Source organism: Ambystoma mexicanum, chromosome 4p (assembly GCF_040938575.1).
Source record: "Ambystoma mexicanum isolate Mex_15411 chromosome 4p, UKY_AmexF1_1, whole genome shotgun sequence".
Lineage (NCBI taxonomy): Eukaryota > Metazoa > Chordata > Amphibia > Caudata > Ambystomatidae > Ambystoma > Ambystoma mexicanum.
The window spans coordinates 425,495,056-425,522,636 of NC_090927.1; positions in this window are offsets into that span (position 1 = coordinate 425,495,056).

Below are 27,581 nucleotides of genomic sequence, written 5' to 3' on the forward strand. Positions count from 1 at the left end.
TCTTTATGAGCCTGGTGCCACTGGCGCCAGGACAGGGTCCAAAAGGTCCCAATTGGGACTGGCTGGCACTCGGAACTGGGGTTATGGGTCTGCTTCCACGGGAGTCGGGCAAGTCCTGATCTTTTGGAAGCAGAGATCATGACAGCACCCCCCCTCAAGGCCCCTCCCAAACTGGGCTTCTCCGGGGGTTTGGGCTTGTTAGGAAATGTTCGATGAAATCTTTTGATTAGACGAGGCGTGTGGACATATTCTGCAGGTTCCCAGGATCTTTCTTGGGGACCGTAGCCTTTCCAGTCAATCAGGTAAAATAGTTTAGATTTGGAGATCTTGGAATCCAGGATGCTTTTGACTTCAAACTCGAGTTCTCCATCAACTAGAATAGGTTTTGGAGATGTAGTTAGTCGGGTTTGAGGTTGCACGGGTTTTAATAGAGAGACGTGGAAGACCGGATGTATCTTCATGTGAGGGGGCAAGTCCAACTTGACCGCTACTGGATTTACTATGGTAGTGATGGAATAGGGACGAAGGTATCTTGGGTTGAATGTGCGTGGTCCTTTTAGAGGTAGATATTTGGTGGATAACCAGACTTGATCTCCTACTTGATATTGGGGGGCTTCCTTCCGATGTTGGTCTGCTCCTTTCTTGTATTGTTCTTTAGCCCTTTGAAGGTGAGAAACGGCTTCCTTAAAGGCTTGGGTGATTGTAGAATGCAGGTGGTCTACTGCTGGTGTTCCAAGATCTTGGAGTGGATCCAACTCCGAGGTTCGAGGGTGACTACCGTATAAAAGAAAAAACGGGGTCTTCCCAGTTCCCGAGTGGACAGAGTTATTGTAGGCATATTCGGCTATCCAAAGGATATCTTTCCAAGTTTTTTCAGTGTGTTGTAGCATGCAGCGCAAATACTGTTCCAGAGTTTGATTGGTCCTCTCGGTTTGTCCGTCGGTTTGAGGGTGGTGGCTGGTCGAAAGTCTCACATCAATTTGAGCCGACCGACAGCAACTTCGCCAAAAATTAGAAATAAATTGACTAACTCGATCCGAAATTAGAACTGAAGGAAAACCGTGCAGTCAGACGATGTTTTAGAGAAATTCTCGGGCCAGAGTTGCTGCTGTTGGTAAGCCTTTGAGTGGAATGAAATGCGCCCTCTTGGAGAATAGGTCCACGATTACTAGGATCGTATTGTATCCGGAGCATGGAGGTAGATCGGTGATGAAGTCCATAGAAAGCGTATGCCAAGATCGAGGCGGGATGTCAATAGGGCGAAGAGGCCGGCTGGTTTTTCCTTTTGACTCTTGTTTTGGGCGCATACTCCACAGGACATTATAAAGTCTCTGATATCTTTTTTCCAAGACGGCCACCAGAAGTAGCGCTTGATCTTTTCCGAGGTCTTGGTCATACCGGGATGTCCTTCCATTAAAGAATCGTGATAACAAGAGATTACCTTTTTCTGTAAATCTGTGCTGGGCAGGTATAACCGTTCTTGGAAATATAATAGGTTGTCCTTCACCGTAAAGTCCTTTCCCTGCAGATGCTAATTCTGTATGTCTGCTGGAGTTACCAGTAGCCTGGCTTTATCCTTAACTTCCTCTATGGATTGTGTGGCGATTACACCTAGAATTCTTTGTTCGGGAATGATAGGTACAGGTTTAGGATTGATCAAATGTTCTTCCACTCCCATCCGAGAAAGGGCATCAGCTTTACCGTTTTTTGTACCAGGTCGATAGGTAATTATGAAGTCAAATTCGGCAAAGAATAGTGCCCAACGGAGTTGCCTAGAGGATTGAGCTTTTGCGGTTTTCAAATATTGCAGGTTTCGGTGATCTGTAATCACAGTAATGGTGTGTCGGGCCCCCAGAAGATAATGCCGCCAAGCCTTAAAGGCGGACTTGATAGCTAGAAGTTCCTTATCAGTAATAGTGTAATTGATTTCAGGAGGCGAGAATTTGCGGGACCAAAATGCCACGGGATGCAACTGATTGGTTACTGGATCCTTTTGTGATAGAACTGCCCCCATGGCAAGGCTCGAAGCATCAGTTTCAACGATGTAGGGGAGTTCTGGGCAAGGATGTTTTAAGATCGGTGCAGAGATAAATCTAGTCTTCAAATTCTGGAAAGCTTGTTCCGCCTCGGTAGACCATTCAAAACGTTTGTTTTTCTTTAACAAGGCGGTGATGGGCTGGACTATTCGAGAGAATTCGGGGATAAACCTGCGGTAAAAGTTAGCGAAGCCTAACATGCTTTGAACACCTTTTACGGAGGATGGCGATGGCCATTTGAGAATTGCATCGACCTTCTTTGAATCCATACGCACTCCGCTAGGTGATAATATGAATCCCAAGAATTCAACTTCAGTCACGTTGAAAACACATTTTTCCAACTTAGCGAAAAGTTTGTGTTGACGCAATCTCTCAAGGACCATTTTCACGTGTTTCCGATGTTCAGTTTCCGATGAAGAATAAACGAGGATGTCGTCAATGTAAACAACAACACACACATCTATGAGCTCTCTGAGGACATCGTTCATAAAATATTGAAAGGCGGCCGGGGCATTGCAAAGTCCGAAGGGCATGACCTGATATTCAAATAGCCCATACTTGGTGCGGAAGGCCGTCTTCCATTCATCGCCCTCTTTTACTCGTACCAAGTGGTAGGCTCCTCTAAGATCCAGCTTTGTATATATGCATGCTTTTCTGACTTGGTCCAGGAGTTCAGGGATCAAAGGTAACGGATATCTATTCTTAACGGTGATCTGGTTCAGGGCGCGATAATCTATACAACTTCTAAGGCTCCTTCTTTTTTTGGAACGAAGAACAAAGCTGAGGAAGCAGGGGACTTGGAAGGACGAATAAACCCATTCGCTAGGTATTGATCCAGGTATTGTCGGAGGTGAAGATTCTCAGGCTCGGTGAGGGCATAAATTCTACTACAAGGAGGAGTAGATCCAGGTATCAGGTCTATCTGGCAGTCATAAGACCTATGAGGAGGTAGAGAGTTAGCCTGATCCTTCCGGAAAACATCTTGGAATTCTAGGTATTCAGGAGGTAACTGGGGAGCCTCCGAGGAAATTGCTGCCAGTGCAACACCAGGTCGAGGGTGACAAGTAGAGACACATTCTGGAAACTGAACCGTTCTTGCCCGCCAATCGATCTGAGGATTGTGCTTCTCTAACCAAGGAATTCCCAGAATAATCTGGAACTGAGGGGCCTTGATCACATCGAACACGATCTTCTCATGGTGTCCATCTTGACTTACTAGCGTCACTTCTTGGGTGGTATGCGTTACTGGTCCGGAGGCTATCTCCGTACCATCCACCGTAGTAATGACGTCCTTTATAGCCTTTGGACAAAGAGTCAGATTCATCCTCAAAACCATTTCATGATCCACATAATTGCCGATGGCACCGCTGTCGACGTAAGCTTCAATCGCATGTAATCGATCCGGATGTTCAGGGCTAATGAGGACCATAGGTATCACGAAATGCGAGGTCACGGAACTGGTTTTAACGCTCGGCAAGAGGACCTCTATTCTTGTCGGGCGAGGTCGTTTCCCTGCTCAGAGTTTGTGACCCTGGAAACTGCAGCTCCTACTGCCTTCTTGGCTGGTTTCACCGGACAGTCTCGAAGAAAGTGCCCCGAGTTTCCGCAATAGAGGCATAATTGCAGCTGTTTTCTCCTTTCCCGCTCCTTTTGTGTTAGTGGTCCTTTCAGGCCCCCTATTTGCATGGGTTCCCCGGGGTCTACTCCTTTGGTAGGAGTTGGTGGTTTGGAAAATACTCGAGCATCAAACTTGGAACGATCAGCCTTCCTGTTCTGCAGTCTGTGGTCAATTTGAACGACTAAGTCAATATAGTCCAAACAGTCTTGCGGGGATTCACTACTTGGGTTAACACATCTTTGAGCTCTCCACGTAGACCTCTATAAAACAGCGTAATCCTTTTGTCCTCAGGCCATCGAGTTTCCACTATCAGTCTGTTGAAAGACGCAATATAAGCCAAAAGGTCTTGATTACCCTGTCGCAATGAAAGGAGCTCATTGTCCAAGGCCTGCCCCTGTGAATGTCTTGCAAACAGTGTTCCCATACTGAGCTGAAAATCTTGAAAATCATGGAGAACCGGATCATCTTGATTAACTAGAGGGATCGACCAGTCTGCCGCATTGCCACTAAGGTACGAAAGCACGAAAGCTACCTTAGCTTGATCAGTTGGAAAGGCTGCTGGCCGGCATAAGAAGTGCAACCGGCACTGATTAATAAATACTGCAAACCTCTTTGGGTCACCAGAAAATCGCTCGGGCGGAGCCAGAGGTACATTCCCAGGTAGGTTGATCTGCACTGGGTTCGTAGAGGATGTTGAAGGAAGATTTGCCCCTGATGCGGGTAACTGAGTTTGTCCGGCTTGTGACTGTAGCAATTGTCTAGCGAGATCGTCTGTTCGCTCCTTGGAAATAATCAGTTCCCTTCTTAGAGCATTCGTTTCCTGACGGGCTGCATGCACTTCTGCTCTTAGTTCCCCAAGTAACTGGGCTAGCTGGTCGGTATCCGAGGTTTCCATAGCGCCTGGGTGGGAGTTTTGCGATAGGCTTTGCGTTCTGTAACGCTCACCTGATTCCCGCAGAGGCGCCGGTCTTGACTGGGTGAATGCCGTATCTTCAAAGGTGATGTGTAACACACGGTTGGCTCTTTGGGCTGGACCTCTGTGCACTGTATGTCTGACTCGAAGAGTAAGATGTCTTAGGTAAGTGAACGCCGAGCTCTCCATCTGCCTCGGGGCAGGGTGCCGTAACCAGTTTCTTCACTGGATAAGGGTGCAGGCCTCTTGACCTCAGAGGACTGCTGTCCGTTGTTAACTGCACGAACGGTAAGTTCTGGGCACTTCAAATGTCTTAAAAGTCTTTTGTAATGATATCTCTTGTTTTGCAGGATTCCGGCGATGGCGGATGGCGGGCTGATGAGAGTTGAGGATCGAACCCGCGTGAGGAATAGAAGCGCCTGGAAGCACGTAAGTAAGCGCTTGTAGCCTGCTTCACGATGCGCACTAACTGTCCCTTTTATCTTGCAGGTACAAGTTCGGAGCTTTAGAGAAGCTGAAGGGTGCTGGAATACCCACTGGATTCGGCGTGGGAAGGAGTAATGGCACGTGAGTAATAAAGTTGCCCAATGTCTTTAAACGCACCTTCTTCTGTCTTTCAGATGCGGGATGCAGCGCCGAAGGCCTCCGGAGTGTGCGAAGAGCTGGTAAGCTTTTGTCTTTCAGATGCCGGAATGCAGTGCGAAGACCTCCGGAGCATGTGAAGAGTAGGTAAGCCTTTGTCTTTCAGATGCCGGAATGCAGCGCGAGGCGTTGGTGACAGCCGATGGACCAGGTAAGAGATGCGCTGCCACTGAAGACCGTAGTGCTAACCTGTTCTTTCTTTGTCTTTACAGGTGCTGCTGAAGACTGTCTTTACAGGTGCTGCTGAAGACTGGATTCCAGGATGGTAAGCCTTTGTTCCCTTAGGCCCAGGATCAGAAGCAGAAGACACGATGAGCGTTCTGCTGCAGAGAATGCAGAATAACGCAAAGCAAGATTCATCCATCGGGTGTGGTTTAAATAGCCTCCTGTAGTGTTTAGGTGTCTCCTTCCACAGCCACGCCTAGGTAAGAAAAGAGTTCCTGCTTTCCAGAAGAGTTCCAGTGTTCTGAACCTAGGGAGTGGCTCCTGCCCCACCCAACAGGAAAAGTAGTCCCAAACAGAAGAGGATCAGGGGTTCAACTGGCAGGTAAGTAAGCAGCATGGTCTGCTGCAGGTAAGTCCACCCAAGCATTATGAGCCCGGCGCTTCCAGCGCTGGGACTGGGCATCTTTATGAGCCTGGTGCCACTGGTGCCAGGACAGGGTCCAAAAGGTCCCAATTGGGACTGGCTGGCACTCGGAACCGGGGTTATGGGTCTGCTTCCACGGGAGTCGGGCAAGTCCTGATCTTTTGGAAGCAGAGATCATGACATAATCTTTACAAAGAAAGTTCCTGGCCTTCTCGTCCTCTAGATAGTTCTTGGTTGTTTTCCATCCTTAAGTCCTGGTTTTTGTCACCCCACCTTGGGGTCTCATGTTTATCACCCTGCCTTGGGATTTTGCTTCTCTCACCACACTTTGGGGTCTGGTTTCACTTCTCTCACCCCAATGTGGGTTCTTGCGTCTCTCACCCTACCTTGGGTTTTTACTTCTCTGACCGCACCTTTGGGTCTGGTGTATCCTAACCTGCCTTGGAGTTTCACTTCTTTACCACCTTCTTACAGTCCTGTACCGTTCAGCCTGCCTTGGGGTCTTGTTAGGCCTCACACCCTGCCTTGGTGTTCTAATTAGTTCACCCCACAGAAGGGTATTGTTTCTCTCACTCCGTTTTGGGGGTCATTTTGTTCACCCTGCCTTGGTGTCCTGTGCCTTTCCCCCTACCTTATGGTCTTGCTAGGACTCTCACCCTGCTGTGGGGGTGTGGTTCATCACATGTCACCTTGGGACCTTGTCTCTCTCACCCAGCCTTGAAGTTTCACTTGGCTTATCCCTCTTGGGGTATTGTTGGGCCTCTCCTTCCCTATCCTATTTGCCAAGAGCAACCGCATGCCTCTGGTCTTGTGGAAGTGCTCCTCAGGAGAATCTATGAGGTTGGGCCAGGTGTCTCGGGTTCTCAGGGTTCTTCATGATACTTTGCTTCAGACAGAGCTAGTGCCCTTTCCCCATTGGCTTCCTGTATGTCACAGGTGATGGGCAGCCAAACGCTGGTTCTCGGTTGCTTTGTGCTCTGCACTGTTTCTATTAGCCAGGTGCTCCCGGATCCAGGACTGGTAGGGCTGTCAGCATTCCGCAGATTCTGCTGTGGTCAGGTTCATTACAATGGATATACGTTCTCTGTCTCCAGCCACGCCTCAGGAGGAAGGGTCTGTATCTTTCCAGCTCTGTGGCTGTCTCCTTCCTCTTGTTCCCCTGTTATAGGGTGTGGGACTTTATACTGTTCTTTCATTCCCAGTGAGTACTGAGAATACAGAGGGACAGAAACCAGCCATTCTTACAGAAATATTCAAGACATCATACAGATTAACAACCATGTAGCCCACAAAGGTATTTGCATTTTAGGAATAGGGAGAAAAATAAATCCCTTTCTAGGGATCTACTGTTCTCTAAGGGGGGGTCACCCCTAATGAGATCCCACTTGGCTTGTTTTCTAGGGGGTGTTAAGCTAAGAAGACTCACCTCCTCGGTCCCAAAGTGGGGTCCACCCCTTGGGGGGGGGGATGAATTCCTTGGATCCGTCACAGATGAAATTACTCAAAGAATTCAGAGACCCACCATCCAGCTTATTAGCATATTATAAGGAGTGTAAAGCTGCCTGTGGTGTAGGATTTAAGAGCTGGAGGAGTATGGTACATGATAGTGGAGATGACGAGAAAGGAGAAAGGAGAAAAGGTATAGGAGGAGAAAAGAGGAGGATTAAGAGGGCAAATCAGAGGAGGGATAGAAAGAGGCAGAGAGACAGAGGAACAGTATTAGGGGAGCAAAAGAATAGGGATGACTAAAAGTGAAGGAGTCAAGAAGGAGCAGAAAGAAAGTGATAGAGAGAACCTCATTGAAGGTCAAAAGAGCCGAGTTTAAGATGACAAAGAGGAACAGCATGGAGGAGAGGAAACTGTCAGAAAAGGAGAGAAGATTGAAAGAGAAGGTGGAGACAGAGATGAAGCGGATCATTAAGAATGAGGAAGTGGGGGCGTGGCCAGCAGCAAAGCAATGAGGACGTGAGTCCCTGGAGCTGCTGGTGCTGCAGCACATATCCTGAGCAAATAGCCTGCTACGAGTGGCAAAATTAAAGGATACGCATATGTTCCAGAAGATAAATGCCCGGGGCGCAAGCAGATAAAACTCCGGCCCAAAACGCAATCTCCTGGGCGCGTTTGCAGCCACGGAAAGAAAACAACGTGACCGCAGCCTCCAGCAGACAAAATGGCCGTGCCCGACAGAGTGAAGCCGAGCAATGGAGTGTCGCACTGAGAGGGACCTGCGACTTGCATTCCGGACCGAAGAGCGAGCAAACCGCCAGCCGTATCCAGCAAATACAGCAAGATAATTGGACAGCAGCACTCATACAGGCTGCGGAAGACCTCTGGCTGGTAGGGCAAAGCAGGCGAGAAACACGCCGGGTACTGCAGCGAGCAAACGAAAACAGCCCCCCACACGCACACAAGGGGAACCAACCATCAGCCAACACAATGGCTAACACACCGTGAGTGGGGGAGAGCTGTGCCGGGTGGTGGATTGAGGACAGCCCTGCCGCCAAGACAGCTGTGCAACAATTAACCATGGTTCGAGGGGGAAGCAGAAGGTTAGGAGGACTCCCCCGAGATTGGACGCTCCCCTCACCCGCGAGGGAATCTCACCTATGGACCTGATAGAGGGAGCTGATTCGGCAGCGGCCGCAGACTGTCGACGGCCCCTCGGCGCCTGCCTGCCCCCCACACACTCTTGGAGGAAACGGAACAGAAGCAGAGAGCAGATCCACCAAAGCAATTGGAGAGAGATGGGGAGAAACGGCCCAGCATGTGCGCAACCCATATTACGTTTGTCAAACCCCACCACAACCTAACCTAGGGAATATACCATAGACCCATCTGAGGCAGCAGTCTGTACGTGAATACAGCTGGGATCTCGCCCCCCCCCCCGCACAGGTCTGAAGTCCAGATGGCATGGACATCCCAGAACACAAAGGATATTTACACGATATAGTTGACTCCACAGGACAGACCAACACAAAGCGCCGAACGGCGCAGCTAGCTCACGCCCAGTGTAAAGGGTGATGTGGGCTGAAATCTGCCACATGAGGCCTCAGAGTGAGAGGAAAAGAAACCCCTGCCAAGACATGAACGCATGAACTACTGCACACTCAAAGGGAGCACATCTCACGAGTATACAGCGCTTGGACAGCGGAGTCTGCAAGGACTGAAGCGGGAGGGAAGCCCAACCAGTAACTTGAGACATAAAGAGGAAGAATCAGAAATCCTCTCCCCACTGCAATCACACTGCACCCACATCAGGCGGAAACAACCCAACCGATATTCCAGCCTGAGGAGGTGGGATAAAAGACCACAATACCAATCTTAAGATATTGGAACACTGAAGGGGTACCCAGGCATTACTCCTGCAAACCTGAAACCTATGCCAACCCTGATGAAATTGAGCACAACAAGGCGATAATCGGCTACATGGCCCTAACCCCTTGGATCACCGGGCAGCTAATCAGAACTGACGGGCACTAGTACTGTCTGCCACCCGCACCACCCAGGCCAAGTGGATACTGCCGACCCGGAGAAGCACACAGAGAGCATCAAGAAAGCCGGTCCCAACACCAGAAACAGCGCGACAGCCCGGACAAAGACACCTAATAACTAGCACACATCATGGGTAAGGACAAATCCAAAAGACTGACCTCCCAGAGTAGGATAGATCAATTTACCACACCGACAACAAACGGCCAGCTGGAGCAGGATCAGCCAGACACCATGGCGGGAGCAGAGGGCACAATATCACTAAAGGACATCATGTCGGCCATAGCAGACTCGTGCGCTTCCATGGAGCAGAAGATGGATGGAATCAGCATGGACGTCTCCCTCCTTCACACGATCTCCAGAAGCTGACATTGCACGATGGAGAGGCAGAGCAACGTATATCTGGTGCGGAGGATGGAATAACGAACATAGAACAACAATTGGCCAGAGTCAAGATACGCCTAAAAACCCATGAAGGAGAGAGTAGATGAGAGTGACGGGAGATCGAGGCGTAATAACGTTAGAATCCTGGGACTACCAGAGAAAGCAGAGGGTCCTAACATGGAGCTATTTCTGGAGCAATGGCTCACAGACATGTTCGAAGCAAAAACATTTTCCAACTTCTTTTCAATTGAACGAGCCCATCGCGTACCGACGGGCCGCCCAGTACCAGGCGCCCCACCACACACAGTGATAGCCAAACTATTGAATTATCGAGACCATGATGCACTGCTCCAGACAGCATGTGCAAAGGGCACTCTTACTTACAACGGATCAAGAATACACCAGGGAAGTGCAGAAAGCCAGACAATCGTTTGACCAACTCAAAAAGCAACTACAATCCCTGAATGTGAAATACGGCATAATGTTCCCAACCCAACTTAAAATATACCACAAAGGTACAACGGTCCACTTCACTGACCCCAAAGAAGCGTGGAAGGGGGCAGAACAACAAATTGAGAGAGATTGGACTGTGTCAAGGGGCAATGGAAACAGAACACCCCGAGCCCGACAGAGACTTGAACCATCAGATCAACACCCGTCAGCACCGGGAAACGCTCCACAGTTTCAGGAATGAGAGTACTGACACCTGGAATACGAGCAAACAGGAACCTCGATACCCTGCTGAATGGGGTGTAAGGTATTGTACACCGACATACTGCCGAACACACAACCATAATAGCCACAGAGAGACACATAGTCAAGCGGCCAGCCCAGGCGGAAGTCCCCCCTTCCCCTGGAATGTCACCCAGTGTCTTCACACCAGTGTATGTCAGGTACTCGTACACTGGGAAATAACCCTAAGTAGTCTATTTGATAGTTGTCTTGATTCAGCTGCCGTTAACTGAGGTTTGTTGTTAACTGTTCGGGTGACAGATGCTTTGAGTTGGAAGGAGTATAGGGTGGGGGATGGGAAGTTTGTTCAATGTTAGCTTTGTTAAGAAAAGGATCCAGAAATCAATTCCAGAATGCTCCGCCATAACACCACCAACACGACACACATGTGCACTGCGCTACAGGTTATTGCCTATCCAACATCTTTCACCAAATGGCCTGCACTAACACAGATGTCAGAATCCTGCGACTCCTGACCTGGAATGTTAATGGGATGGGAGGAGGGATCATAAGGCGGCTCATTACACAGCTCCTAAACCGGCACACACCAGATGTGGCCTTCTTAACAGAGACCCGCTTAGCGGGTACCACATGCAACCTGTTTAAACGCACTAACTATAGAATAGCAATACACGCCGGTTTCTCCTCAGGCTCTCATGGGGTACTTATAGTAATACATAAAAAGTTGCTCTTGACCCTGGTACAGGTGACCCAAGATAGCAGTGGCAGATATGGATTCTTTACAGGAACACTGTGGAACCAGACAATAGCGTTGCTGGGGATCTATTCGCCACCAACACTAATCACTGCACTAATACAGGATATTACACCTCTGATCTCCGGAGACAACTCAGATCTGATGATAATTGGGGGCAACTTCAATGAAGTCATTGAAGTGGGGATGGACCGCTCACACCTACAAGGAAAAAACCCGTCTGTCCGAACTAAACTAGCAGTGTTACCATGGCAAAGGGACTGACGTGACCTGCATCCAGATGTGAGAGAATACTCCTATTACTCAGGGGTGCACGCCTCTCTGTCACGATTAGACTACTTCTTCCTTCCGGGAACGGATATCCACAGGGCTTCTACAGCAACCCTGCTGCCTCGTGGTATATCAGATCACTCCCCCCTGCTGATTGAGCTTATTACGACTAGACCACATCCACCCCCCTCTTGGCGTTTGAATAACTACTACCCAGGCTTGCCAGACCTTCTGTAGCAAATACAACAAGCGACCAAAACACTTCGAAATAAACACGGGATCGGTAGATGACGACAGATCCTGTGGGAGGCACTCAAACCGGTGCTGAGAGGCGAGATCTTGTCAGGGTCTGCTGCACACAAAAAGAAACATCAACAGGAACTAGCAGAAACCGAAAGGCAAGTCAGCCAGGCAGAGCTAAACCACCTAGAACTAGACCAACCTGAAACACATCTTGCACTGATGCTAGCTTAAAAACGTCTACAGAATATTGCACTAGATTTTGCTAAGCAGATGAATAGGACAATGAGAGCTAGAATATATGAGACTGGCGATGGAGCTGGCAAAATGCTGGCATAGTTGGAAAAACGCAAAATGGGCAGTGGACAGGTTAGAGTGTAAGGCCAGAGGGGTCAGACCCGCTACTGACCGATCAAGAAATAGCTGAGGGCTTCACATCTTACTATGCAAAGCTGCACAAACCACCCACGTCACCTTTCAATAACTCTGTACTAAACGGTATAGTCCTACCCACTCTCAAAACAGACCAGCAAGCCCTGCTTGAGAGAGATATTACAGATGAAGAACTGATAACGGCTATGTTGGAACTCCAGGCAGGGAAGACACCAGGACCAAACGGCTTCCCGATTGAGATGTGGCGCAAACTGGGAATGAACGAGATTTCCCCCCACCTACTGCGAATGTTCCTACAGTCTAAGGAGCAGGGATGCATTCCGGCAGACCTGTGGAAAGCCACGATAATAGTGATCCCCACTGCAGACAAGCCACCAAACCGCTGCCGCTCATACAGTCCAATCTCACTAATTAAAAGTGAGATCAAGATACTAGCGATGGTACTGGCCAACCGCTTACAACAGGTTATCACAACACTAATTCACCCCGACCAGTGCGGATTCATGCCAAAACAGTCAACCCGCATGAACATTCACAGACTGCACACGGTAATAGAAGAAGCATCCACCATTCAAGGCCCCCTGGCTGTACAGGCAATTGACTTGAAAAGGCCTTTGACTCAGTGTACTTCGGAGGCAATCTGGGAAATAATGCGCCGGATGGGGTTTGGTCCGCAATTCCTGGGCTGGGTGCAACTCCTATACGAATCCCCCAAGGCACAAATGAGGGTGAATGGGTGGCCATCAAAGGCCTTCAAGCTAGGGAAAGGGACCAGGCAGGGGTGCCCCCTATCCGCCATGATATTTGCATTGGCCATTGAACCACTAGCGGTAGTATTGAGAATATCACAGGTGTGGAGTGGCTTTCATTGGGAGGGCGGGAGGACAGAGTCTCCCTGTATGCGGATGACCTGCTCCTCTACTTACAAGTTCTGCACCACTCCTGTTCCACGATTGTAAGCCTACTAGACAGCTACGGTGCTTTCAGTGGACTACATGTAAACTGGCCCAAATCAATACTGTTCCCAGTGGGTAACACAACATTCATTCCTCCAATTAACTGCCCTTTTCGAATAGTAACAGAGCAGTTTAAATACCTCGGCATACAAATCACCAATGACTTGAACAAATATGTGGCCAATAATCTCCACCTGATAACAACCAGATTCACGGAAGATATCCGGCATTGGGTCTTTCTCCCACTGACCCTACTAGGAAGGGCAGCACTATTCAAAATTCTGGCTCTTCCATGCTCTTATACATATTGCAAAACGCCCCACTACACATCCTGTTGAATGAATTCAAAAAGATAGACAGCACACTAAGGAAACTCCTATGGAACAGCGGACACCCGCGCTTAGCACTGGGTACTCTTCAGCGCTCCGTCTGGGAGGGGGGAATATGACTCCCACACCTACAGCCCTAGTATTGGGTTTGCCAAATGGCAGTGGTCCACGTTTACAGCACTGGGACAATGCACTGCCACACAATATACTAGGGAGCATCGGAGGACCTGATCGACCTCAAACCAAACTCCTTTACAGGACAATATGCAACTCAACCCCCCAGACTATGCTATCACACATCACCCGAGTTTGGAAAGACACACATAGGTTCATGTTGTGGTATGGGAAAGTCTCCCCACTACAACCACTGTGGAAAAATAGGAACTTACCTGACGTAAGCAAACGTCCGAGGTGGCATAACTGACTACAGCACGGAATAAGAACAGTGGGTGACATCATTGAGGGAGGCAAATTAGTACCCTTTGGATCCCTAGAGTCCCGATTTCACCTCCCAGACACTGAACGCTTCCAATACACGCAGATGCAACATGCTCTACAAACTCACCTTCCAGCACTGGAAGACATGGCTGAAAGCAACCCCGTTGAAAGAAACATAGTCCAGGCATGCATCAAGACTAAAGTTACATCTACCATGTATAATGTAATCCCCTCCTTTGCCACCGCCGAACTAACCAGTCTGAAGTGCAAATGGGAAAGAGATATAGCGTTTGTACAACCGGAAGACTGGGCTTGGGCCCTCAGTTACCCTCGGGAGATGGCCATTTCAGCCAGACTCAGGCTCATTCAGCTCAAAATACTGCACAGGATCTACTACCCGAGGGTGGCACTATATCGCTGGGGGAAGACCACTGATACACATTGACTACATTGTAGGAGGGAGGAGGGAACCTTCTTCCACATAATGTGGGACTGCAGCCGCATGCAACAGTACCGGCAAAAATGTTGCGATGAACTTTCAAGGGTACTGGGGAGAATGATACACAGAGACCCAAAGCTGCTCCTGCTTCGGGTAGAGGAGGAGGGAGATGAGTCCAAATACCAGAAGCTGTTGTTGTCGACGACCTTGGCAATAATTAAAAGGAACATCGCAAAACTGTAGGGCTCGGAAACGACACCGCAGTATGAACAATGGGTCACAGACGTAAACATATGTATTGCAATGGAACAGAGAGTGTATATGGCATTGGGTTGTCCGAATAAAGCAAACAAAATATGGAATAGATGGGAGGAAGCTCAATAACCGCACCGACCTGGCCATTAGACGATAAAGCGCAGTGTACAAAAGAAAACCGATTTGGCTTATTGAGTGAGATACTTTGGACATTGTAAGACCCTATTTTCTTTTCTTTTCTTTTCTTTCCTTGTTCTTTTTTTTCGTTTAACCAAGAATTGTTGAATTGGTCATGTCAGGTCGAATGTTAACTTAAACAATGTATGTTTTGTGATGTTAAAATGATAAATGAATAAAAAAATTGTTATTAACAAAAAGAATGAGGAAGTAACCTTTGGGGGGAGCAACAGATGTTCCAGAGGTAATGATGAGCCGGACAAAGGAGGAAAAAAGAATATAGGGGGCAGTGAAGATTGGAGTTAAAAGAGGTACAAAGAACAAGTAAGGAAGGGGAGGTGAAGAAAAAAGAGAGGAACATCGAAGAGGTAATGAAAAATAAGGAAGAATAGTGTAATAGACAGAAGAGAAAGTAGAGGAACAGATAGATGAGTAGAAAGGAGGAGCAGTCTGAATGCTGTAAGGGAGACGGTAAAACAAGAGGAGAATAGACTTGTAGAGTAACAGAAAATCAATGAGTAAAAAAAAGGAGGCAGACCCAGGCAGATAAAGAAGAGGGGATGGATAGAGAAAAGGAAAGGGCTAGTGATAAGAAGGCAAAGGTGTGTATTAATACCACACACACACACATATACCCCCCCACACACACACATCCCAGAGGTAAGTGGTTGAAACTGTAATTTATTACCACCATCCACAGACAACATACACCACACCTCTGTCTTCTCTAACTCACCCAACTCCAGAACACACCCCACATTCTAATTCCATTAAATAAAATAGAATATCAACCTAACACATCTTCCACCCCATACTGTAGATCAGTTATATGCATCCATGCCATTGTCAACTCATAGCAGCAATGGCATTGGCATGCAACCCATAGCTCTATTAATCGTGTATTACCTTCATAGTCTTTTACCAAAATGGGTTGTTTGAGATCTCTTGGACTGAACCTCCTTCCCCAAACAGATACACCCTTGGAAATTGTAGAGGTGTTGTTCATAGAGTCCTTACTGTTATTTTCCTCTGTTTTCACATTTTTAGTGGTACCTAATTTCCTTACTTTGCTTTTTCCACAGTGAACAAGCTTTCCCATCAACTAGACCTCTCATCCCTCTAACATCATTACCCCTTCCTTAACACATAATGCTATACTCTTTCAACCTAAAAATGTATAATCTTTTTTTATCCACACTTAGTTGCCTGCTTTCCATTCCTGCCGCCTGACTTTATGCTCCTGGTCAAAATACTGGGGTGACAGAATTCCCTAATTGCTTGCATAATCCTGTGCCGGTCCATTGGTACCACTACAGCCAGCCCCAGCGACCCTGGACACAGTGAGCTACTGAGTTCTCTCCCCCTGAGAGATACAAATGGAGATACTTGTATTACCAATTGTGACATTATTCAATATGCCCAAATCACATGTTTAAGCACATCCTTCCATGGAACCCTGGCCTGCTAACTGTTCTCTCCTCCTTGATCAATCTGTTCATCCTTTCCACCAGACCATAGCTTCTTGAGTGATACAAAGTTATGCAAGTATGCTTTATAGAAAAACTGACCAGAAATGTCTTCATCACCTCAGAGGTAAACTGCACCACATTGTCTGTCACTATTTCCTTGGGAAAGTCCTTCTTGAAAAACACAAACTCCAAGAATTTAATGATGTCTACACTCATTTTGAGTGATAATACACAAGAAAAAATATATACTTGGCCTAATCCATGAATGGGACCCAGGACATCCACAGCCACCTTCATCCATGGTTCCGCAGGCACTTGAACTGGTATTATCATTGTCTCTGATGCCATTTTGAATGTGTCACTGTGACCACACTACAAATACTCTCTGCATTTCCTATCCACAATAGCATCCAAGTAGCTTTGTTGCAAGTAGCTTTGTTGTAATCCCAGTATTGTGATATTATACCGTAAATGTCCTTCATGAGGATATTGCATAATTCTGTCGCTTAGGACAACAGGCAGAACTATTTTACCTCCTCTTCTCAGTCTCCCACCTATGAAACTCAACTCATTCTTGACCTCACACCACATCTCAAAATCTTTATCTAATTTTACTCTTTCCGGCCAACCACGCACTGTCCATTATTTTCTAAATTGTAGTATATCATGTGCCTCCTCTAACTGTTCCCATTCGTTTGCAGTAACAGCCATGTCACAGACATGTTCGAAGCAAAAACATTTTCCAAGTTCTTTTCAATTGAACGAGCCCATCGCGTACCGACGGGCCGCCCAGTACCAGGCGCCCCACCACACACAGTGATAGCCAAACTATTGAATTATCGAGACCATGATGCACTGCTCCAGACAGCATGTGCAAAGGGCACTCTTACTTACAACGGATCAAGAATACACCAGGGAAGTGCAGAAAGCCAGACAATCGTTTGACCAACTCAAAAAGCAACTACAATCCCTGAATGTGAAATACGGCATAATGTTCCCGACCCAACTTAAAATATACCACAAAGGTACAACGGTCCACTTCACTGACCCCAAAGAAGCGTGGAAGTGGGCAGAACAACAAATTGAGAGAGATTGGACTGTGTCAAGGGGCAATGGAAACAGAACACCCCGAGCCCGACAGAGACTTGAACCATCAGATCAACAACCGTCAGCACCGGGAAACGCTCCACAGTTTCAGGAATGAGAGTACTGACACCTGGAATACGAGCAAACAGGAACCTCGATACCCTGCTGAATGGGGTGTAAGGTATTGTACACCGACATACTGCCGAACACACAACCATAATAGCCACAGAGAGACACATAGTCAAGCGGCCAGCCCAGACGGAAGTCCCCCCTTCCCCTGGAATGTCACCCAGTGTCTTCACACCAGTGTATGTCAGGAACTCATACACTGGGAAATAACCCTAAGTAGTCTATTTGATAGTTGTCTTGATTCAGCTGCCGTTAACTGAGGTTTGTTGTTAACTGTTCGGGTGACAGATGCTTTGAGTTGGAAGGAGTATATGGTGGGGGATGGGAAGTTTGTTCAATGTTAGCTTTGTTAAGAAAAGGATCCAGAAATCAATTCCAGAATGCTCCGCCATAACACCACCAACACGACACACATGTGCACTGCGCTACAGGTTATTGCCTATCCCACATCTTTCACCAAATGGCCTGCACTAACACAGATGTCAGAATCCTGCGACTCCTGACCTGGAATGTTATTGGGATGGGAGGAGGGATCATAAGGCGGCTCATTACACAGCTCCTAAACCGGCACACACCAGATGTGGCCTTCTTAACAGAGACCCGCTTAGCGGGTACCACATGCAACCTGTTTAAACGCACAACTATAGAATAGCAATACACGCCGGTTTCTCCTCAGGCTCTCATGGGGTACTTATAGCAATACATAAAAAGTTGCTCTTGACCCTGGTACAGGTGACCCAAGATACCGGTGGCAGATATGGATTCTTTACAGGAACACTGTGGAACCAGACAATAGCGTTGCTGGGGATCAGGGCTGTCACAGGGTGAGGTGAGGCCCGGGGCAAAACATTTGGTGAGGCCCCTTCATTTTTTGCACTTGGCCAGTGGCACCGTAAATAAGTGAAGCGGGAAATCTCTACTTGATTTTATTTATGGAAGAAATCGAATATGGTTTATTCTTATGGCTGCAAATCAAGTAAAGCAAAGCCATGTTCCTAAGCAGAAGAAAGGTTTATTCCAGACTTGGTTTTCAATCATACACATTAAATATAGATTTGCATGCATTTTATTTTTAAAAGGGTCTTTCTGAGGTAACTTGTATTACAACTCTATATATATGTCAGAAATTGAATATATGAACACATGCCACCCAGCTTTCACCGCAAGTTCCACTTTCGGACTTTCTTCTCTGCAAATGAAGAAATAATTCTTTTGTAGTCAATTTTTGGAAGCCAGTGCATTTTCAATTGACAAAATAGATAGGCTATTTAATCTCTCTTGGCCCGTTGTTGACGGTAGGTAGTTCTTGATTAATGACAGTTTTCTAAAGGAACGTTCCCCTGTAGCCACACTAAATGGGATTGTTAGAAAAATCTGAAGTCCTATGCACACCTGTGGAAATACATTTTCCACATTTTCCTTGCATATTGTGTTCAATAAATGTAGAGGATCAGGTTCTGTACAATCTTTCAGGTTCGGAAGTGTTTTCCCCACACTGCACAGATAGTTAAGTTGATCGATGAGCTGTTCAGAAAAATCCTCTTTATAAAATTCTAGCAAATTGGTGGCTTTGCTGTGAATAGATTCTGGATCCATTTGGTCAAAGTTCCACAATACACAAAATTTGTTATAAATCTGTTCTGCTGACTTTGCGCGCTTGCTCATTTCTTCAACCAAATTATCAACCACTCTGTAGAACACATTTCTCCGGAAAGTGGTTTCTTCAAGTGTTTCAAGTGTGTCTCCAGGCGGTAATGGCTCTTCTGGTGTTTCATCAAACATTGTTTTCCATTTCTTTATCCGTCGAGCTGGAAATTCTGCTGGGATGTTTAAATTTGTTGTAATTAATGTTGCTTCATGCAGTATTTTTGGCCATGAATCACGAAGATTTCTAAGATCAAATACAAGTTGCTTACCTAGCTGCACTGACTTGGAAAGTGAGAGCTGCTTTTGCTGTAACACTCTGTTCACATGATCTATAGACAGAAGAATTTTAAACCATATGCAGGACATCAAGATTGAAGGAAATGAAGAAAAGTAAAGCTGCAACGATTTTGCTTCAGCCTTTGCATCTTGTGTTAAATTGATTTGTGCCTGAACTCTCTCAAGTGCTTTAATAACAGATGGCAAGTGTTTGGCGACTGGTTTTACAGCATCAAGTCTTTCACTCCACCTCGTTTGAGACTGTGACTTGAAGGTAATCTTAATTTCTTCATTAACAATTTTCCATCTTGCTGGACTGCAGCTGAAAAGTGTATATAACTTTTGTATGCTTCCAAAATATGTCACACATTCAGAACATATTTCGGCAGCATGGACTCCACAGAGGATGAGACAATGCGCTGCACAAGGAGAGAAGAGTGCACATTTGTTTTTACGACGAATTTCAGCCTGAACGCCTTTGTAAATTCCAGCCATGTTTGACCCATTGTCATACCCCTGTGCTCTACAGTCTGCAAGACTAACCTTGTGTTTCTCTAAAACAGAGCACAAGAATGAGGCAATCTCAACACCGGTCTTCTTTTCATTCTCCAGAAACTCAATGAATCTTTCTTCAATTGTCCAACTTTTTGAGGGCAAGTCAAATCTGTGTACCTCAAAATTATGGTTGCTTTTCCATATGGCTTATGTCTGGAGTAGCATCACAGATCAATGCATAATACTTTGCTTTTGCTACTCTTTTCATAATTTCTATGCTGACTTGTTCACTGCACAGTGATAAAAATTCATTTTGAGAAGTGCCTGAAAGATAATGTACTTCCTTTGTCCAGCTTCCTGAGACTCCTGATTTTTTTTAAAATGGTTTCCTAATAAATTGTCATAATTTCCTAAAAGTTCCAGAAGACCAAGAAAGTTTCCATTTTGCAGACTACCAATTAAAGAACTACTGCCTCTAAATGACAGGTTCTTGCACGCCAAAAAGAGAGTCACATCAAGGTAACGTTCCAGCAATCCTTTCCATTTCTGGACCTCATTAACCACTGCAGTTTGCATAGCAGCGTCAATGCCTTTTCCCTTTAAACTGCGCCGCCTATTTTGCCACTGTAGAAATGCAAACAAATGAGGTTTGCTTTGCTCATGTAGTTCTATTTTTTCATGTAATTTTTTATAAGCACCAAATTTACGAACCATATATCCATCTGGAAGACTTAAGCGTGATCTTTGTGCAGGATGTTCGGTAGAAAACAAGCGACATGGAAAACAAAATAAAGCTTTTTTCCTCTCACTCCAGCACAAATAGTTTCGAAAACATTGTTCGCCATTGGGGAGAACACAGGAGAGTACAGTTTTAGGAAACTTTCCATTATCACCATCTCTTGGGAGACCACTAGCCTTAATTACTGGTGGTCCTTCTTTAATGAGAAAGTCAATTTCACCTTGTGTAAGAATATCTCCCCATGTTCCTGGATCAGAAGAAATGTTTGTGGCTGTTTGTCTTAATTGTACAGCAGCAACCGCTATGTTAAGACATTCTTCTGTACCACTGTCAAGTTGTAATTGAGGATGAGGTTGCAATTCTGATAATTGGGCCAATGCAAGCTGATTAGTTGAACATGTAGGTTCCTGATCTTCAACTGCAGGTTCTTTTTTACGCTGTCCTGGTGGATCCCCTCTTCCTCATGTGAGTGAACAGCTTCTGGTACCTGCTCCTCTGCTTGGGAGATGGGTGCCTTCTTTGCAGTCTTTGTGATACCAAATTCAAGTAGAGTCCTTCTTCCTTCTGTTTTGGCCTTTTAACGTTGCAATTTTCTTTGTCTTTTCACAGACCCACTTTCATGCTTTCTTCCGATATCACGTGTACGACCCATGTCCTCCCAGGTAAATAATTCTACATAAACGGCAAATGGAAATAGATCTTTAAAAGAAAAATATTCATCCATCCTTCGAGGAAATGCATCTTTTGTCTAAGGGACATTGATGTATTGGGTATTGGCTAAGCAACATTTCTGAAACAATTTCTAAGCACTGAAAGAGTAAAAGTAAGTATTATTGAATGGTACATCATTTATCAACCTCAGAAAGATGAAAGGCTAATTAGCCCAGCCGACATTTGTACTTGGAAAGTACAGGTATGCCGAAACAGTAGCATTACTTTTAGATATTGAGTAGTAATAAAAACTCAGTGCAAAAAGAGAGCACTGCACTGCACTTCTCTGGGCTGGGCCAGTTCGATGAGTTACTTTACTATGCGGCTAGTAGTTCTGACCATTGTGGCTGGATAAATATTGTTTATATTGCACAATTTGCATCCTATTCCATCAGAAAACTCCCCCTTGGGTACTAGTCAGTCTGTCATAAAAGGAATGAACAGCCATTTGCAACTATGGCCACTTTTTCATTGGTGCCCAAGACAATTATTTGCCCCAGTACTACCCAGTCCTACCCTTATGACGGCCCTGTCTGGGTTATAGGTGTTCCCCTTCTTCAATGCTCCTCCTCCAATCGTCTAATGTTGCACAATGCTTTTAAAAATCCTACATAGGCAGCCACTGCACATTTTCCACATGTGCCATAGCAATGTGTATGGCAGGTCACCCAAACCCTATGCTTTCCCTCAGTTCCTCACTGCCTCCATTACAAATATTGCTTCAGAAGAGAAAACCTCTTCAAGCCAGGGTAATGTCACATGAATTTGGGTATTGCAGCCATGTTTATTCAGGCCTGCAATAAGTCTAGCAGGTGAGTTGTGAAAAGGTTGCATTTGGGAGATACTTGAAAAGGAGAGCCCTAAATACACAGCATTGTCATAGACAAGACGCACGAGTCACAGCAAGCATTTGCACTGTGGAATGTAGTGAATGCATTATCTTCAAGTGCTTATTAGAAATAAATATGTATATCAACTAAACCTGTGAAGATGTGCTCAGTTGCTTAAATTGTCCCCATCCCGGTTTCACCATTTAACCAAAGTGTGTGATCCTGGGCAGAACATTTAATCACACTGTGTCTTATTGCCAGCTCTGTGCTTCAGTTCAGAGTTTATGTTAATATATCATGCTGTTATTTAAATAAAGTGGGTGTGGATGTCCACAAAATGCCTACCATATCATATCATACATAACAATCAAATATCTAAGCTGCCAGGCCTTGTGCTGTCTGTTTTTCCCCCATCCGGCGGGAGATGAAGGGATCTTCCCTGGCCCTCTTGCCTCTCAGTGCGCTGGTGCTGAGGGGACAGCAGCAACAGAAGAAAAGACAAGCTGCACACTCGGATGACAGGTGACTGAGGAGTGCTACCAGCCTGCCGCCACATAAGGCGAGAAAAAATGTACCGCTAGCGCCTCTACCTTTACACGCATCACTGCCTAGTCCAGTCCCCTCTGGGGATGAAGAAGAAAGACAAGTTGCATTGTGCCTTTCAAGCCCCCTGCCACCAGCTGTACTTGCAGGCAGCCTGGGCCTGGCTATGCCCAGTGAGCGAGCCCCACACTCAGTGTCTCGTGCGGGCATCTGCCATCTGGGTGGCGCGCTCAGGGCTGTCAATGTAGTCCTCCTCGCCCACAAAATACAAATACACTAGTCTGTCTGAAAGGAAACCTAGTACCTTTCACGCCAGTTATGAGGTCCCAGACTAGACTGTAGGGAACCAGGGCCCCACTGTAGACTTTTCTTTACATTTCTGGCCCCTCCTCCCCGTTCAACCCCCCTCGCGTTGAAGCAGGTGCCTTTCTTTCTATTTGTACACCACCTAAGATCACTCCCTTCTTTTCTTCTGTCCCACTCCCCGGGAAAACTCCACAACCCAATGGTAAATGCCGGGGCCATCGGAGAAGCCCAGGGTTGAGGTGCACTGTCAGAGCTGCTGGCGGGTTCCTGTGTGGAAATCGATTGAGTACTGCACGGTAGGGCGCAGAGCTTCATTGGCAGAGCTTCTGTGCATAACTGTACCAGAAGAGGTGGGCGAGCGAGGCAAAGAGTATGGTAGTGTAGACAGTGCTGGTCATTGGGCCGGCTCTCACCGGATCCGAGATCCGGCACCAGATATGAAGCCAGATCTCGGGATCCAGCCAGAGTCAGCCACCCAAACGCCAAACCCATGCTGTCCAGCTGGGTTTTGAGGAAAGAATTATTATTTTTTTTAAATAACTCCCGCAATGGCATGGTGTAGGGGGTCAGAGCAGCTCATTGCCGCCATGAGCGCTCTTCTGGCTCCGCCCCCCTACGTATACACAACAGAGCAGGACACCATAACAGGCCTTCTTAAGGAAGGCTGTCCTGCACTGTCACTACGAGTTCTTCATGCAGGCACCATAGCCGGGCCCGCGAAGGTGGGGGCTGAGCTGTTGGGAGCAGTCTGCTCCGAGCAGCCCAGCCCCCACCCTCGTGGGCCCGGCAGATCTGCCCTGTGCGAGGACAGTGCACACAGAGTAGTTTACTCTTTGTGCTCAGCGCCCGCACAGGGCATTGCTTTTAATGCGAAATTCTCGGTTCCTGTGCCTTTATTTTAAAATGAAACCGCTCCAGAACGGTTTCATTTTAAAATAGTGTAGGATGAAGTTCAAACTTGCACCTTCAATGCACTGCACTGCACTGAATGTTTCCCTAACAGCAAGCACATGTGTTTTGGGGTTTGTACTGTGCGTGGGAGGGGGTCGGGTGGTTGCAAGGGGGGTTTCTGGGGTGTGGTAATATCATGTTTTGGGTGCACCAGCACCATGGAAGTGGTTTAAAGTGGAATTGATATATAGCTTGAAAAATAAGTAGCATGAAGGAAATTGTGCTGCTTTAAACTATTATTTTGGACATTTACTTTGATCAGAGGTCACCTGCCAGCTCCGCCCGCTATACCCTGCCTCCTCAGACACTGCCCACCCCCAAAACTCCGCCCCCATCCTGGGCCTTGTTGGATTCCCCACCAGATTTTTTCCATTTCCACCACTGAATGTAGATGTGCATTAGGAGAGCAGGGCAGTGTACTAAAATAGCAGATAATGCTGCAGGTGTGACGCAAGAAGTGACGAGCAAACGGGACAGAGGGCAACTGAAAGGAAGATAGTGGAGAAAACAAAATAGCGGTGAGCAAAAGAAAGGCAGAGAAAGCTTCAAGGACAAAGAAAACAAACTGACACAAACTAGGAAAGCAAAGAGGGAGAAAGGAGTGATAGAAGAAAATTGATGACAGGAAAGAAACAAAGAAAGAATGGAACAGAATGTAGAGTAATACAAAATTAAGGAATGCGTGGGATCGGGATTCGAGCGTGAGTTGCGCTGCATTGTCTTGCCCCCGAGCTCTCCTGCCCACGTGCCATACCTGCCACCTTTACTCATTAAAAATAAAAAGAGCTAAACAGTCCCAAAATTATGAGATAGGGAATACAAATGCTCCTTACAAAAAATGCACTGTCGCACAGCACTCCACAGCTCATGCCCTGAGTGACGCAGAGGCACCCAAGTCTGCGGGTGCTTCAAACCCAGTGCATCAAACCTTGCATCTTCCAACACCTGCGCATCCCCTGAACGTTGATGCCAAGTTTACAGAACGATTTCTCTGCCCCTGCCCTGCTCTCTGGCGTTGGGGAGGGGGGACAGCACCCCAATGTGGTTCTAGGTGCCCCCCAGGCCACCACACACCAAGCATCTCCCAAGGACGTTATGTGCCATGGAATGCAGTCCTTTTAATTCCTTAAAAATTATTGTGCAAAGCAAACAATGCATAGAATTAATTAGAAGTAGTCAAGTAGATATTGGGCCCAGCGGTGATGGGCGGTGTTAGGGAGAATTCTCTGTTTAGGCTGAATTTCCTAACCTAGTGAGTCCCCCAGCAGCTTTGCTGGATTTTTGGGGTATATTTCTTTCTCCTGCCAAGAGTGAGACTCTTTTACCCTCACCCTTGGGCATGATTTGAGTGTGTTTCTTTGACTCTAGATGTGTTTAATGTGCTATGGGGTCTTTTACTCCATAGGGCTTCATGTGTTTTTGTGATGTGTGTTACACAGCACCCTCAGTGCAGTAACACAGGGGTGTCATAGTGACCCCCCAATATAGACTCCATAACGAGACCATCCTTAGCTGCCGATATGAACTGCATCCTATTTAACGCCCGATCAGTAGCAAAAAACGTCTCCGTCCCCCCTGATCGAGTTTTGGTTGGTGGCAGTGGATACTACTTTTTATATTCGACCGCGAATATATCTCTATGGGATTTCCCATTGTTCAAGGCTACCAACTTTAATTATTTAATTCCTATAGCCTCGAACATACCGCTGGTTTATTTATTTAATATTAATTCTCCGTTTGGTATTTTTTGCCAGAACTCGGTTCTAAAAGGGCGTTTGTGTTGCTTCTGTGACTCCAACCCAAGTTGAGCCCTTTGTTCCACTTTTTGGCGGGCTTCTCCACAGAAGCCCTCCAAAGTGGTGCCACTCTGTCTGGGTTACTTAGGAGGGGTGGAGGGGGATTAAGGCACCCTGGACTGAGTCGCACTCCGTCCTGATTGGCCCAAGTGGTAAGCCGGCCGGCTCACCACTTAGCATGTTTGAGTGACAGCTAGGCTGAGTGAATGGGGGTTTTCTGCATAAAAGCAGGGCTTTGGGGACTGGAACTTCAGAAGTCACCACAGGACTTAAGAATCCGACGAGGGAGAAGCCGACCTGCTACGATGACACCAGCGGTGGAGCCCTGCTGAACCGTCTCACCACTTTTCCCAACGACAGAGGAGTTCTCCAGCCCGGAGAGTCTTCTTCCTTCGACTGGTGGGGATAAGCAGTCTGCTTCCTTTTTCGCTTCCTGGAGCATCTCGTGGCCACCTTGCCTGTGCCAAGCACCCCGGCAGCCGGGATACCACGTTTTACCACTACCGCGAATCAAAGGGTAGTACCTTTAACCGGAAAACTCTGCGGCTGGTTTCTTCCCTGGCAGTGCAACGACCTTCATCTTTCCTCCACGTCGAGATCTTCTCTTCCTCTGGACGACGCCGCAACTTGCACCCGCTGCCAGGAACAACTGCCCCCGCTGGAGGATCCTTCCCACATAAGGTACCGTGTTCCGCCTGGCTTCCCTTGCAACCGACTCGACGGGGTAGATTTAGCCCCAGGCTTTCGAACCTGGGTTAGCCTGGGACACCCTGGCTAAACTTTTCTGAGCCTAACTAAAACCTTTCTGAACTCCCTGCAAGACTTTTTAAGCCTGTTGTCATTTTGTGATCTTGGGTGCATTTGTGCCCTGCCCTCTGCAAGAGTGGGCCCGGCCTATGGATTTTGGCTTACAAGTAACTTTTGGCTTTCCTGCCTTGCTTAAGAGTTCCTAAGTATTAGTGTGGTGTATTTTCCAACATTCTGCCTTTTTCCCTCCCTTTTTCGTTAACTTATTGGAGTGCCATCTATAGTTAAGCGCTCACCTCTGTCTGGAAATAATGGTGTAAACTAAGACTTGTCTGATAAGGAATAAGGGTAGTATATATAATAATAGTAACTGTGTTGAGAGTGATTTACAATAATAGTGCTGGAGTGTTTCAATCAGTGTTTTTTTAAATAAATAATAATATACCTTGATACCAAAGCTCTAGTCAGTGTTTGCTTGTGCTATTGTGTCTGAGTGCCTATTGTGTATACTTTACATACTGCCTAACTCTTCTTGAGGGAAGTCTGACTGCTCAGCCGCAGCTACCAGGTAAGGGGGGGTGGCGGGCGACCGGACCTCTGGCTGCTACACTGCTGTCACTGGTCCTCGATGGTCTCTGGGCACACGGTCCTCCTGACGGACTCCCCAACCTGGCCTGCCTCCTCCTCGACCTGGGCTGGCCTGGTCCTGTCCTCCTGGATCACCAAGTTGTCCTTGGCTCGAGTCCCCGGGGCACAGCCCTGGTGTGGTGGTCTGTCCTGGACTCCTGGCAGACGGCACTGGTGAGTGTGACTGGTCCTCCTCCACTGATCTGTCACTGTGCGTGGCTCTCTGCAGCCCACTGAGCCCAGTCCTCTAGCACCTGTTGCCAGCTACTAGTCTGTCAGGGCAGAAGGGCAGGGTCCGAGCATAATATAGGGGAGGGCTGACACGCAGGCATAAAGTGCTGGTGGCGGCACAGACTCTTGGCGCCACATTTTCATTACTTAGTTGCTTTCAACTTCGCAAAGTGGCCGCATGCAACAACAAATTGGCTGTTTGCTTGGCAGTGCAGAGTTGAAAGTAACTTTCATGTGCACGTCACCGCCCCAGCCCAGCACTGCAGGCAGCCTGCCTCCAGCCTCCTCCTCAGGAGGCCAGGTGTGAATCTTATCGCACATTGAGATGACAAGTCTTTGCAATTGCAAAGAAACACTTGTCTCTTTGTGATCCGACGGAGGCG